The 15,294-nt window shown below is 41.0% G+C and overlaps 1 protein-coding gene across 1 annotated transcript in view; it reads left to right on the plus strand.

Annotated features, from left to right (window-relative positions):
- The window catches only part of LOC111150628 (maestro heat like repeat family member 9), a 158,161-nt gene that overhangs the window by 1,002 nt on the left and 141,865 nt on the right, over nucleotides 1-15,294 (plus strand). The gene's annotated exons all lie outside the window — the stretch shown is intronic.

The raw sequence follows: 15,294 nt of genomic DNA on the forward strand, positions 1-15,294 counted from the left end.
ATATATATATATATATATATATATATATATATATATATATATATATATATATATATATATATCTCCATCATTTACATACTGACCTTTAGTTCACACAAAAATGGTTTTGCATAATATAGAACTTCAAATAAATAGAATCACACAGCATTTGTTCTTTTCGTGTCTGCTTTTCAAGCTCACAACATGTTGATAACATCACCCACATTGTGCACTTTGTTCCCTTCTATTGTTGAGGCGTCTTCCACTGGAGGAATAGAGCCCAGAGTGGTTTTTCATTTTTTTTATTAACAGACAAGAAGGTGGCTTCCAGTTTTTAGCTATTATTCGTAAAACTGCTATAAACTTTATATAACAGTGGCTTTTTGGACATATATTTTCATTTCTCTTGTATAAATACCTCAGAATGGAATTGCTGGGTTTGTGCTGCCACATAATTTCATTTTTACAGGAATCTCATGAAAGATCCGTTGCTTCTACTTATGATGAGGAAGCTCAGAAGAGTTAGGTCACTTTCTCAAGATTGCTCACCTCCTAAGAGGTCATACTGGGATGCAACCCCGGGCATCCCTGAGCCTGAAGACCATGTACTGCCCACCACACCAGGTTATGTAGAAGGGACACTTTGTCTTCCGTGATTGTTATCTCCTGAGGACTCTAGCCGAAAGTGTGTTTGCCCCTTTCTTACCGCATGGTACTTCATCAAACCGTATCTCCCGTTTCCCTTTCTCCAAAGTCTGTCTTGCTGCTGTCTGACAATGAGAAAACCTGGGAAATCTAACTCATGTTATCCACCCAAACAGCATCTTCCATAACACAACTCAAATTTGCTGTTTATACTTTTAATACTACCGGTCTTCAGCTGCGTTGTGGAAAATAGGGGTAATAACAGTACTTATCTCTTAGGACTGTTTACTTAAATATATATTAAATAAATGTTATGTGACAGGTACTAGGGATGGAATCATGATCAAAACAGGAGGAGGTACTGTTTTCATGTAGCTTTCAATTTAGATGAGAAGAGACAGTAATCAAAAGATTGTATTGATTAATGCAGAGTTACAAACTGATAAGCGTTCTGGGAGAAACTTTGGGAGGTAAGGGCAAAATCCAGGCAGAAGTTTGGAGAGCAACTGGCATTGAAAGGGAGAGTAGAAAGGAGACGGAAGCTTGAGTGTAGACTGACCTCTTGAAGGGTGGTGTTGTCGGGGAGAAAGTTGCTTGTTTCTCTTCAAAGAGAGCCAGGATCAGTGGGTATAAAACAAGCAAAGGGAAGAAGTCAAAGGCAATGCGGGAGGGAAAGGAAGAGAGAGACAGAAGGGGATGAGAGGAGAGGAGGAGGGGAAGGAATGGGAGCAAAAGGGAGGCCCATTGGTGAGGAGATGACGGATCAAGGGAACAGAGCCTTGCACATATGGTTCCGCAAAAATATTTACTGAATTGGAAGTTAAAGCTATTAGTCGGAGAGCTAGATAATCAGGGCCTGCTCATTACCTTCAGGAGCTCATTTCATCGAACTGTGTGGATGTGTGGATGTGTGTATGTAAAATGAAAACAGCTTTATTTTACTTTCTTGGGGATATAAATATATATATTCAGAAAACACAATAAATAAGAAAATAAAATAATCTACAATCCTTTCTAAAGAAAACTATGGTTAGAATTTCAGTATGTAGCCTTCTTGATTATTTCTATTCATACATGCACACGTATGTAAATTCATATTTCTTTCTATAAAGGCATCAACGTTTGCACTCTACTCTTCGTTACTCAGCGGTATACGCCATGAACATTCTCAATGTTAGTAAATTTCTTCCTCTTGAATAGTTCTACAGTATTCTGTTGTAGAAATTGGTATAATTTATTTAACCTATCCCCTATTGATGAGCACTGGGTTATTTTGAATTTTTAGGTGTTATAAAAAGCATTGTGTTGAGTATCCTTCTATATACATCCTTGTACAAATGTTTCCTTAAGAGCTGCACATCACTCAAGTGCATTCCAAAAGGTCTGTAAACAGCGTCTCTTCCCAACCAAGAAAATGCCGGAGTGCCCCACACCTTGCCACATTAGGGTACCAGCCTTCTTTCTAATTTTAATGAAAACCCTTGTTGAGATGCATACTCAGAAATGCCTCCTTTTGGGGCACCTGGGTGGCTCAGTGGGTTAAAGCCTCTGCTTTCAGCTCAGGTCATGATCCCAGGGTCCTGGGATCGAGCCTCACGTCGGGCTCTCTGCTCAGCAGGAAACCTGCTTCCCTTCCTCTCTCTCTGTCTGTCTCTCTGCCTACTTGTGATCTCTGTCTGTCAAATAAATAAATAAAATTAAAAAAAAAAAAAGAAATGCCTCCTTTTTTTTTTTTAAGATTTTATTTATTTATTTGACAGACATAGATCACAAGTAGGCAGAGAGAGAGGGGGAAGCAGGCTCCCTGCCGAGCAGAGAGCAGAGAGCCCTATGTGGGGCTCAATCCCAGGACCCTGAGATCATGACCTGAGCTGAAGGCAGAGGCTTAACCCACTAAGCCACCCAGGAGCCCCTGCATGTGCATTTCCTCATGAATACATAGTTTGTCTTAGGAAGTACCTAGAAACTACTGGAGGATATTCCTAGTGATAGGAAATAAAACTTGATTTGACTTTAGCGTTTTTCCAGAGAACAGAGGAAGTCGAAAACCGTCAAAGCAACTTTTTTTATGTTTTGTACCCTGATACCTAGTTCTCTCTGATGGGAAAATAAAGTAAATAAAGTATGGAGATGTTTAACAAACATGCAAAAAACAGAACTTAGGCAGTGTAGGGAGCCATGGATTTTCCCCTGAGTCAAAAATTGTGTCAAAGTTTTAATCTCCTTTAGTTTTTTTTTTTCTTTTTAAAGAATAAATATAAAGGCATCATCTCTCAATCCTTGAAAATAAGCATGGGAATCACAAGAAAAAGTCTCATTCTTTGAACTGTGATTAAGCAAACATTTAAGTATTAATATAATTTCAGACAAACTACAGAATTCTAGCAATTTATTACAGTTCTAATTTGCAATAGGGGATACCAGTAATGTTCCTGCTGATATTTTAATAAAAATTTAAAATGTGTATTTATAACACTTAGTCACTTCCCTTTAAAAATAAAATCTTTTCAGCCTACATGTAAAGTGTCCAGATGTCTAATTAGGAACCCTGAAACTCAGCTGTACTGAGTTAATAAATATCCGTGGCAAGCATAAACCAGATTATTAGATTAGCCAAAATATCCCATTCTTCAACAAAGAAAAAAATACTTGCAAGTTCATAAAATGAGCTGTCAGAGTGGTTTGGTAATTTCCTAAATAAGATTATTATATTTACATGTTCTCACTGACCTCTATGCCATGATTAGAAATCAAGCCGTGCCTAATTTATCTCCCTCATTTTTTGTTGTTTCCCCTCAACCCTCACTCCTCATTCTCTGGAAATATTTTATTTTTGGACTGAGAGAAAGCTTATATAGATTACTGGAATTTATGTAGGGTTTTTTTGCTTGTTTCTGGAAGGATAGAAAAAGATGAACTATTTTTGATATATGTATCAAATTGTGTGTATGTATACAATTTCTCTCTTTTAAAGACTTTGTGGCATATCAGTGAATCAAAATGGATGAAATTTCAGTAATCCTAATCAGTCTTCCCAGAGCTGAAGTTTTTTTATGACAAGGAAGCAATAAAGGGTTATAAATACGTATTTTTAATTTCTACTAGGATGATGAATAAAATGTAATTGATGTACCTTATAGGAAAAGAGGCATACGGCATGATATTAGTAAATTACTAATATTTTGGCATTTATTCATGTCTGAAGCTAGATTAATAAATTCATGTTTGCATAAATCTTTATGCTTGTTTTCAAGGAGTCTAGAGATGAGCACACTTATATTTTGCTAAGAGAGATAATTAAACTCCCATAGGAAATAAAAGTAACATAAAGACAATGTTTAGGGGCACCTGGGTGGCTCCGTTGGTTAAGCGTCTACCCGTGGCTCGGGTCGTGGTCTCAGGGTCCTGGGATCAAGCCCAGCAGGCATCCAGCTTCTTGCTCAGTGGGGAATCTGCTTCTCCCTCTCTCTCTCTCTCTCAATCTGCCCCTCACCACAACTTGTTCTTTCACTGTCTCAAATTAAAAAAAAAAAAATCTTAAAAAAAAATAATGCTTAATACTTAGATCAAATTGTTAGCATGAAAACATCATGGATGCAAAGGGCAAAAATTCTTGCTTGGTATCTGGTATATACTCAGTATCTGCTGTTCTCAGAAGTGGTCACTCTGCCATAGCCCGGCTACTAACCACTACCCCGTTTGTCTCCTTATTGATCAAATGAGGATAATAATAGTACCTACGCCATAGGATTGCTATGAAGATCAAACAAATGCTTCGAACAGTGTCTAGCATACAGTAAATTCTCACCAAATGTTACTTTTAACTAGTATTAGTTAATTAGCAATTAAAATACTTTTAACTATTAGTACCCAGCATAAGAGCATCTTGTCCAGATTACTACTAATAGGATTTCTGTGTATCTTATCTGACTAATTTGATTGCAAAAAGTCTCGGACAATAGTGATAGGGTCTTGTTTTTCTTTTGTAGCTTCCTCCTCCTCCAGCTTTGTATAATAAGCATGAAACCCACATTCTGTAAATGCCACTGTTTCAATACATAAGTGATTTAGGGAATTAATGTGTAAATTTGAGTAGTGTGAGTTACGGTTTAATTGGCCACTGACAGAAATGAAAAGAAAACACAGGATTCCTTCTCAGTCCACCCAGAGGAATCCAAAGGGGGAAAGCTGAGTATTTCTTATCATCTGCTAATGCTCTGTAATAGAAAGGACTCATCAGCCATATTTGTCTTCTCAAAAATAAAGTGCTTTTGAAAAGCGTTTGTGTGCTGCTCACTGCTGCCCATTTCCATGAACAATACGTGGGATTTTTAAATAACAGCAGTGACAACAAAAACAGATGGTGGTTGCTTAGCGGCTCCGCTGGTCCCTAAGCCGTTTATGAGACAACAATGCCACCTGTTGGATGGGAAAAGCAAGCCTGATAGAATTTTCGGTTGCCCTTAGGACAGTGTTTATTTATGTCTCCTCTAGGCAATGCGGACTGTTGGGCTGCTGCATGACGAATAAAGACGAGAAACAGCCCCCATTGCAGGAATCATCCCGTTTAGTCAAACAAATGAGACATTGCTTCCACTCACAGCTGACATGTGAGTCTCTGTTTGAAAACCTGACACCCCATCCCCTCATCGAAATCCTTCCGAGGATTTTTGTTTATCTGGCATTTGCTCTGCGGCTCCTTCACACCCAGTGGGTTCACTCTCCTTGTAAGGCGCTGCTGGGAAAAAAGCAATCTCTAACACCAGTCACTTAATTAAGAGGAGACAGTATGTTTAATAAATCAGATAATTGCTTAACAAGTCCGAAAAGATAGTTCCATCCGGGTGAACTAGCGTTGCACTGTCCTCTCCTTGCCATTGCTACAGTCAGAAATCTCTGAAAGGTCAAGAAAGAAAACTCAGAGTCTGATATTCTGAGAGTGAGATGACACGTGGATCCCAGGCCCTGATCTGGGAAATCAAAACAATGTCTTTCTTTGGGACAGTTTTAGAGTGTCTTCAGAGTGGGAAGCCTATCCCTTCTGCTCAAGATGGCACCTTGCCACTCACCAGTGCAGTAGTCTAATGATGAAAGCACTTGACGCTATTGCTTTTCCCTTGCAAGAAAGCACATACCAAAGTTAACCTTGGACTTTGGGCAGCGGAGAAAATCTGGAAGTCTACCATTGCCACATGTATTGGAAACCCAAGAGGGCATGACAGATGGGAAGTAAAGTTTGCGTTATCAAAGAACAGAAGCAGTCTAAAAGAAGCAGGCATCTCTGTTTTCTTACCTCTGGGCAAGCTATTTTCCCTAGGCCCCCTTTAGATTGATTTTCCGGCCATTAAGACCAACTTAGGTAAAGGAAAAGATAGGTGTGCACTTACAACACAGATGTCACTTGCGTGTCTGTACAAAAGTAAGTATAATACAAGTCAAGGTGAAACGTCATCTGGGTGGCATGAGTAATTTGGAAATTTATAGGTCATAAAATTTTCAATTAAGATAAACAGGGAAGGGGCGCCTGGGTGGCTCAGTAGGTTAAAGCCTTTGCCTTCGGCTCAGGTCATGATCTCAGGGTCCTGGGATCGAGCCCCGCATCGGGCTCTCTGCTCAGCGGGGATCCTGCTTCCCACCCCCCTGCCTGCCTCTCTGCCTACTTATGTTCTCTGTCAAATAAATAAATAAAATCTTTAAAAAAAGATAAACAGGGAACACTTAACACAAAGAAGGTCAAATTGGAAAGGTAAAAGCAAGGAAAATCTGGGATCTAATCAGAAAGAGAACCAGACTGTGGAGATCATTAGGACTGTTCGATTTTTTTCCACTTCTTATTCTTCCAGGTACACTGTCCAACTGCACTTTCCTGCCTCGATGAATTAGGGATGGCCGTGTGACTTACTCCTGCCTCGTTGAATTAGGGATGGCCGTGTGACTTACTCCTGCCTCATTGAATTAGGGACGGCCGCATGACTTACTCCAGTGAAATGCAAGGCAAAGCAGTATGTTATTTTGGGGCTTTAAAAGGCAGTACAGAATTCTCCACGTATCCTTTCCTGCCTCAGCAACTGTGGATCCAAGTGCTGAGATGAAGCTTCTATTGGTCCAGTGTCTTGGTAACCAAAATTATTAGAGTCCACCCGCTAATTCACGTTAGACATACATTTCCATGATGTTACGTCATCAAGATTTCGAGGTTTGTTACTGCAGCATAACCTGGTCCATCTTGACTAAAACATGGGGTTTCCATGGAATATATAAAATAATTAGCTAATAAAAGTAAAGATAAGAAGGAAAGTCTTAAGGAACCTAAAGTTTGGGTGGAACTAGAGGAAAAGAATTTATTCAGTAGCTGTAAAGAAATGTTTCATGTGTAGTATACAAAGTAAGCAAATATCTATAGATATATACAGTGAACATATAGAGAGATACAGTAAATACATATGCATAAAGACACACAGATATGTATTTCCAGAGCTTAGCCTTCCGCCCACTGAATAAGCCATTGCTTCCCTACTTCCCCAGCCCCGAAAGCATCAGCAGTCACCACACGGCATTATGTTGCCAGTAGCTCCTTCTTCCTGTTAAATTCTCCTTCATTCCCCAGACTGGAAGTTACATCAGCTGGATTCCCTGCTCCCACCTTCTCTACACAGAGTTTATACAGTGGCAGAGCAATTTTATTAAAACATGAGTCTGACTGTGTCCCTTCTCTGCACGCTGCCTTCCGATAGCTCACGACACACTCAGATCAAGTCAGTCCTTCCCAGAGTTCCTAAGGTCCCGAGTGTTTCCTGCCTTGGACTTCGGCGTCCTCCCGTCCTTAACTCTGTAAATAGCTGTTCCTCAACTTTATCAAGCACACACCTTGCCTGAGGGCATTTGTTGTTCCTAGTCCCAGGCCGAAGTGTTCTTGCTTGAGTGTCTACATGGCTCACTCCCTCCGTTCCTTTTAGATTCTGCTCAGACCTTTTCTGATCACTTTTCACACTTGAGTGACTACCTATCAAAGTTGCTATGCTTTATTTTTTTCCGATTGTATCTAAGACTCTGCGATATACTCCACATTTTCTGTGTCTTTGTTAACAATCTGGTTCCCCTAATGGAACATACCAGGTTGCATGGAGACAGCTCCTGTGTTTGTTTGCTTCTCCATGGAATTCCTTTCCATCACCCAGATGCGTGCCTGGCATGGAGCAGTTATTGGAGAACGATTATTTCCTCCGTGCCGAACTCCGGTGCTCTGTCGTGTGGCTTCGACTCTGCCTTTTCAGCCCCTGAATTGGCCACTCAGTGTCTGTCCGGGGTCAGGTTCAAGGTCAGAGTCTGCCAGCATGATCGCCCCAAGGAGAAATTAAGAAGGCTTGCTGCCGAGATTCCCAAATGCCTTCCGCGGAAAAAATTGTTCTTGCCCACAAGGCAGAGACACAAACAAGGGCAGATTGAGAGTTTTTACATACAGTTAATTTTTTTAAATTTAAGTTGTGTCTGATAGTTTCAGCAGTAATGTGTCCTTTCATGTATGAAGCGATGATGCGGTTCCATGACAGCATTTGGTTTGGCCGTGTGTTCGTTTGTGTTTTCCTTCTCATTGGCTTTACTTGGCAAGGTCGAAGAGTTTAGAGTCTCCAATAATTTTCAGTTTTCAAATATTCTAGAATTACCTATCCTAAAAGGTGAGAATCTGAAACCAGGAAAGATGCTGTGACTCCTGCACGTTCAAAGATCTAGGTTTTAGCAGAGCTGAAGCTCAGACGCATGTTCCCTCCTTTCCAGCCAGTTCTGCTTTCTCTCCACGAGACTCCTTTCCTCCGGGAAGCCCTCTGAGAAGGACTCCTTCTCCGGCTGGGAGTGCTCGTCACCCCCTGACACGGGTTCTTTTCATTATGAAGAACTTTAGGGCTCCAGTAGAAAATCAAGACTCCTCTTTCTCATTTTTCTGTCTTTATTCCCCTCTGGGGAAAAAAAAAAGTTTAGGATTGAGACTGAATACTTTCATTTCTTGCCATTCCCCAAGGATGAGGACTAGTGCCAAGAGTCAGATTAAAAGAATAGGTACTTTTCGTTGGTAACTGCACAAGGTGTAGAAATTGTATTTTCTCCTTTAGAAATCTGGCTAAATTATTTAAATACTTCTTTGGTTGCTTAAAATAACAACACAGAAGAGTGGATAGAATAAAAGCCCCAGCCCTCTTCCTCGCCCAGAGAAAACCACAATTTTGCATATATCCTTCTGGATCTTTTTCTACTTACATATATAAATAAGTAGTATTCTAGGAAGAGCATGGGAAAACCCTGCAAATTTGTGAGAGAATGCACACACACACACACACACACACACACACCACATATACCACTATGCTAACAGTTGAGCAGTTAGGGCAGGCTAGGAGCATGAGCAGAAGGCTATGCTGTGTGTACAACATTCCTGAGTGCTTCATTGTTTGACTACCCCTTTGCTGTCCTGGTGATTGTTTTGTGTATTTCTCCAGTACTCTGTGTCTCTGTGTGTGTACATGTGTGCCCTTTGCAAATATCCAACTAAACTCTAAGCTTTAATGTAGGCCAGAGCCCTGTCTCCATGCAATCATCACCCCCTAACTGGAGGGCCTGCCCAGCACCCAGCACCAGGTGGACACCGAATGCCGGCCATGCTGACCTCTGCATTTGTTTATTCTCGTCCTTAAAGACGGTTTGAGCCAAAGATGGCTCGAGCTATTAAGAAATCCCTTCCCCATCCCTGGTACTGTATTGACTCATGAGCTGCTTTTAGTTGGGTTTCTTATTGTCTTGGAATCTGGCCTACAAGCAGGCAGAGAATGCCAAGTGCACAGCAGATCCCTGTCGACAAGGACCGGTCATCACAGCTGACACAGAGAATGGAACGTACTCCCTTCGTAGAGGTAATGGGCCTGGAGGGAAGCTTCGAACGTTACAAGCCAAACAATGGACTACAGCACCTTCCCACCACCCAGACCGTCCTGACTTCTCCATGGGAACCATCCGGGCCACCCTCTTGGGTGGACATTGGATCACCACCAGTAAACTTGGAAAATCATTGAATTCCAGGATCAAAAGGACCTTAAATGTATCTTACTCCAACAGCATCTTCTTTATAGTTAGGTTATTGACGACTGTTAATAATTTATGTAGTACGCTCATTGTTACGAAGTCTTCTCTTCATCCATATGAGGATTTGAAATCTCCCTTCCTGAAGTTTCTCCCCGTTGTTTGCTCATTAACAAGTATTTGAAAACTGACCTCTTTCTATGTCAGAGTCTGTGTTATGTGTTGAGGCTAGAAAGATGGGTAAGGTGCAGCTAGCTCCAGCTTTCAACGGCCTCATGGGTGGGTTGAAAGTTAATTATGTAAACATATAACAAATATGCAGTATTTATGTAAAATGATGAATAGTTTTTTAGAAAAGCAGGGTAGAGGAGCAGCTAACCTAATTCGGGCTGGCAGGGCGAAAGAATGGAAGACACCTGAAATATGGAATCTGTCACTTCTCTTTTTGCCTTGTTAACCATGGAACTATTTAACCAGCTCTAGTCAACCCAACTATATCATCTAGAGAAAACATCCACATCTTTTCCATGACCATGATAATCCTTGGGGGGCATAGTGACTGAATCTCCACCACTCACTTCCCCACTTGACTCCCTCCCCATGTAGAAACAACAACATTTCAGGAATTGACCCCATAATCTCATATCCTTTGCCAGGATCACTCATCTAAGCCTGCCAGTGCAAAGCATTCCACTGAAGACAATTACTATTGAAGGAATGGGACGTTATGAAGGGGAAATTATGTTGTGCTTGGGAGTGGTATACTTTCTTTCATTTGTGTCTTTCCAGAAATGAGTGAGGTAACATGCAGCCTATTTTCTACTAGCGAGCAACTTACATTCATGATGAAGCCAACGCTGTTATCAGAGAAGAGACAAAAAGAAGTTGGACCCTTGATCATGCTATTGAACTGGATGAGCCAGTTCTGACACACGCTCCCAAGCTCGCAAGCCAAACAGCACATTACTCCCGTACCCGGTTCGATTTGGGTTGTCTGTTACTTGCATCTAAAAGCATCTTAAGTGTTGAACTTGCCAAAAGCCTTATTGAAATGAAAAAATAGAAGGTCTATGTGTGTTGTTTTTTTTTTTCCAAACAACCAGTCTAATAATATTAAGAAGGGAATGAAAGTTTCTTTGGTATTCTTGTTTTTGTGAATCAATTATGGTTCCTTGTGCCCAAAGGCACATTTTCCAGGAGAAGTGTTCTTGATTCACTTAGAGAATGGATAACAGTTGGAAGCAATTCAGCCTCACAAGTATTGATTACATGTCTACTCTTTGCCCTGCCTTATGCTAAGGCACCACAGTATATGCAAAGTGGTTCTGAATAAGATATGGCTCCTTTCTTCAAGGAGCTTGAAATCCTTTGGAAATCAAATGTAATATAAGCACTTTGAGCTTTGGTGTCATTCACTGGGTTTCAAATCTTGCCCTGCCTATTATATGTCTGGCACTATACATATGCTGTCTCATTCAATCTTCACATCAACCGTTAAGGTCATTATTTATGAATGAGGAAATTAAGTTCAAAGAGGTAACTAACTTTCCCAAAGTGACTTGTCAGACATGATGGCGCTGGGAAATGAATATAGGACTGAGTCCAAAACCGAAGCTATGACCAATGTTTAGGTGGAATCTGAATATGCCGTTATTAGGCAGGCGCTACCACCCCCAAGCCAATTTATGTCTATTGTAGTTCTTCTGTCTTGAAGATATGCTCTGAAATCAAAGGTGGTGCTCAGTTGGTCTTTTTTAGGGAAAAAACTCTCAAATGAGGCAAAAGCTCCATCTGATGGCAATTAGTGCAAAAGGCAAGAGCACTGAACAAGCTTTTTGTTGTTATTTATCCATTTAATGAAGATTTATTATACCTCATATATGACAGGCATTGTGTTCAACACAAGGAAGAATACAAAGACTTGTGAGGGTCAGTTTCTGCTTGAAGGAGCTGTGGCCTTCTAAGTAGCAATGACTACCATGCATCGTATGTCTGCTAATCGCAAGGCTTATGTCATAAATCATCCATAACCTTCAAATGGTGGGGTAGTGTAAGTCGTTTTTTGTTCCCATTTTATGGGTAAAGAAGCTGAGGCTTAGAAAAGGCTATACTCAAGTCACACAAGCAAAGTCAAGATTTGAAAGCAAGTCTGACCCCAAAGCTTATGTTCTTTTTATAGGAAGACTTGGCCACATTCATCTGCCACCTGAACTTGACTGACAGATGTAGTGGCCAACAGGCTTTCCTTTTTTATCCTCCCCCCCACCCAACCACTTGGCTCCAGTTCTCTTCCACACTGAGTGACTCCCTAAGTGGTGCTGGCTTAGGCACTCAGTGACTCCACACCATGTGTTTTCAGCTCAGCAGCAGAACTCTATCGTCCTGACCTCATGTTTACCAAGTGATTGATTTTGAGAAAACTGAGGTCTGAGCATTATGTTGCAAGTTCCCTTGGCCAGAACATGCCTTCTTGCCTCTAGTGTTGAACTGGCTATATGATTTAAATTCAACAAATACATTTCGAACACTCACTAGGTATGCTAGGTCCTTCCATGTATGTTGTGTTATGACTTCCATTTTGCGAGTAATAGCTTTGGAGCTGTAGTAAATTCCTCAAGGTCATTCATGCGGTAAGTGTAAGTCCAAGATTCAAATTCCAGTTCTCTCTATCCAGCGTAGTTTTAAAATATATATCCAAGTTTTCAGTATATTTTCCAGGATACGTCTGAGTCTAATATATTTTCTGCTACACCAGATGTGAACACTGTTGGTTTTTGTATGGTGAGAACTACTTTTATTTAAAGCATTTGCTCTCTTTCTTCCTCTCATTCCACTTCCATGATTGCTTTTGGAATATTTTACGTCTGTACAACCTCTGCTTTTTTTCCTTGGTGTCTCATAATTACTGGTCCTGGCTCCATGCTCTCTCCCATAACTATTCCCAGAGGCCAGCTCTCACCATGTTACAGCCTGTCTCTCAGTTAACTTTTCATGAGAAATGCCTCTTTTGTGGCATTTACCAAAGGGGGAAAAAAAATCTCCCAAGCTTCTCTAAATAGTATAAAGTAATGCTTTTCTCATAGTCTTGAAAAAGTTTCTTTTTCTTTTCTTTTTTTAACTTTGTATGACTTATCCCGTTAGTAGGACCTAGACAGCTTGCCACATGAAAACTCTTCAAGCAGACTTTCTTCAAGCCTTCAGGATGACTAAAACAGTGATTTACTCTCTCTAGCACCAGGTAGTCTCTTAGGAATGCTTCATGATTTTCAGAAAGGAAAAAAATAGCACATGAAAAATGTGAGATATATTTTTTAAATTAACGTTTATGGCAAAACTCAGTAGGACCTCATTTGGGTAAGGCCACAACAGTTTTTATGTCTATTGCCTTGTGAAGTTCTCAGCAACAAATTAGACTTTTCTGAATTTCTTGCATAAACCTGTCTTTCTTGAAACTTGAGTGTGGTGACCCCTGAACTGAACTGAAAGAGAGTGAAATGAGAAAAGAGCTGGGGTCGCTCAGTGCTACCTTCAGAAGCTGGTAGATCCTTGGTAGAACACTTTACTTGGTGTAAAGTAAGATTAAGACAACACTTCCCTTGTAGAAAGGACAAGTGGAAAAAAATGTTCTAGTCTTTTGAGAATAAGCCAAGCCATGCTTTTAACAAAGTAATGAAAATGAACAAAGCGGCAAAGTGGTGAAAAGAAATAAGTGAGAAGTCTGCTAGACAAGACTGCAAAAATCCCCATCAACTACTTTTTAACTGCAAGGGGTTGAACATCTCTGGGGTTGGTAACAGTTGCCACTTCATAGGACTGCTGTGAGGTTTAAATGAGATCATAAAAGTAGAGCACAGCTTGCCTGTTGACCCTAAATTTGGTAACTATCCTAGCTGTTATGATAACGATTATGACTATTTTTTCTATATGTCTATCTTCAGTGAAGGCCAAGTGGTATGACCGGATTTTTCCACTTGGGTATCTGGTCACCACCTCAAGCTTATAATCCTGCACGGCAGAAACAGATTTTTCCGAGATCAAGGGGAAAGGACGGATGGAACCAATGACATTGACTGAGGAGATAGATTTAAATTGTTCATTGACACCAATCAGTCATGTATTTTCAATGTGTGCTTACTGAGGCCATTAGCCTTCAGGCTCTGACTGGATTTCTTAATAAAGTATTGGATTAAAAAGATTACGTCACTCCACATCTCAGCACAGGTCTTCGGAAATCACGTGATTTAAATCCAGTGTTTTGAGAGGGAGAAAGTTGTGCAAGAAGGAATTCACAAGCTACTAAGTGACACTGGGAACGACGGGAGAAGAGAGGTGCAACTTGAACATTCAGCTGCTTATCCAGATTCTGCCACACAGACCATGCAACCCAGGAACCTTTAACATTTAGTCCTTTAGTAGAATTGAAATTCCTGTATTACTAAATAAGTAAATAAATTCCTGTATCACTATCCTTTTCTTTTTTAAGATTTTATTTATTTATTTGACACAGAGAGAGAGATCAGAAGTAGACAGAGAGGCAGGCAGAGAGAGAGGGAGAAGCAGGCTCCCCGCTGACCAGAGAGCCCGATGCGGGGCTTGATCCCAGGACCCTGAGACCATGACCTGAGCCGAAGGCAGAGGCTTAACCCACTGAGGTACCCAGGCACCCCTGTATCACTATCCTTAAAGTACATCCTGACTCCAGAGCTGTTTCTGAAATTTCCAGCGACCCCTGTTGCAAAGAGACCATTTCATTGGAGAAACTCACCCAAGGCAGTCTTCAGCAGAAATGATCCTAAAGCACATACAAAAGTGGGATTGTGGATGGCATGACCCCCTGGCTTGCTGACAACAAGGACCACATCTCTGGAGAATTGCCTTTAGCAAAAGAATTTATATATAAATGAATGAATGAATGAATGAATGAATCCTTGTATTTACATAGCATGGAAGCAGGCTAAAAAGAAAAAAAAAAAGATCAGAATTATCCTCCATAGTCAAGGGGCTTACATGCTATTTTATACAGAAGCACGGACAATCCTAAATTAATCTACATGATGCCATAACTACATTTAGTTTGGTTATTATTGGATTTTGGAGATTTATGAACCAGAAATCATAGCCTCCCACTCCTCAAACTGTGCGAACCTGCTCTAAATTTTGGAGCAGACTTTCTGGTCAAGCAAGCAGGAAATGAATTTTACCAAGTGAAGAAAGTCAGCCAACCGCTGGCAGGCCAAACGCTTGCCGCATGGCTGCTGCCCCAGAGATTGCGGAGGGCCCGGGGAAGAGCCAGGAGGAAGCCCACCTCCAGCTCCACTCTTTTCCTCCCTCCAGACACGAACATTTCTTCCACAATGTATGAATTGTATTAGCTTTGACACAATATTTCTGATTAATAAATGCCCCCAAACTCATTTATTTTCACAGTCTGTGGCTGGCTGAGCTTGGGTGAGGCAGGACTCACCTGTGGCTCCCTGGGTGACTGTTTCTCTGGGCTGGCTGGGGTGGCTCTGCTCCCCATGTCTCTTCATCATCCTGGCATTGGGAACCGGCCAAGTCCTGTTTCCCTCGAGGGAGCAGAGGCAGAAGGGAGCAAGAGGA

The sequence above is a fragment of the Enhydra lutris genome, unplaced genomic scaffold, assembly GCF_002288905.1.
Source record: "Enhydra lutris kenyoni isolate GAN:26980312 unplaced genomic scaffold, ASM228890v2 scaffoldscaffold24, whole genome shotgun sequence".
Classification (NCBI taxonomy): domain Eukaryota; kingdom Metazoa; phylum Chordata; class Mammalia; order Carnivora; family Mustelidae; genus Enhydra; species Enhydra lutris.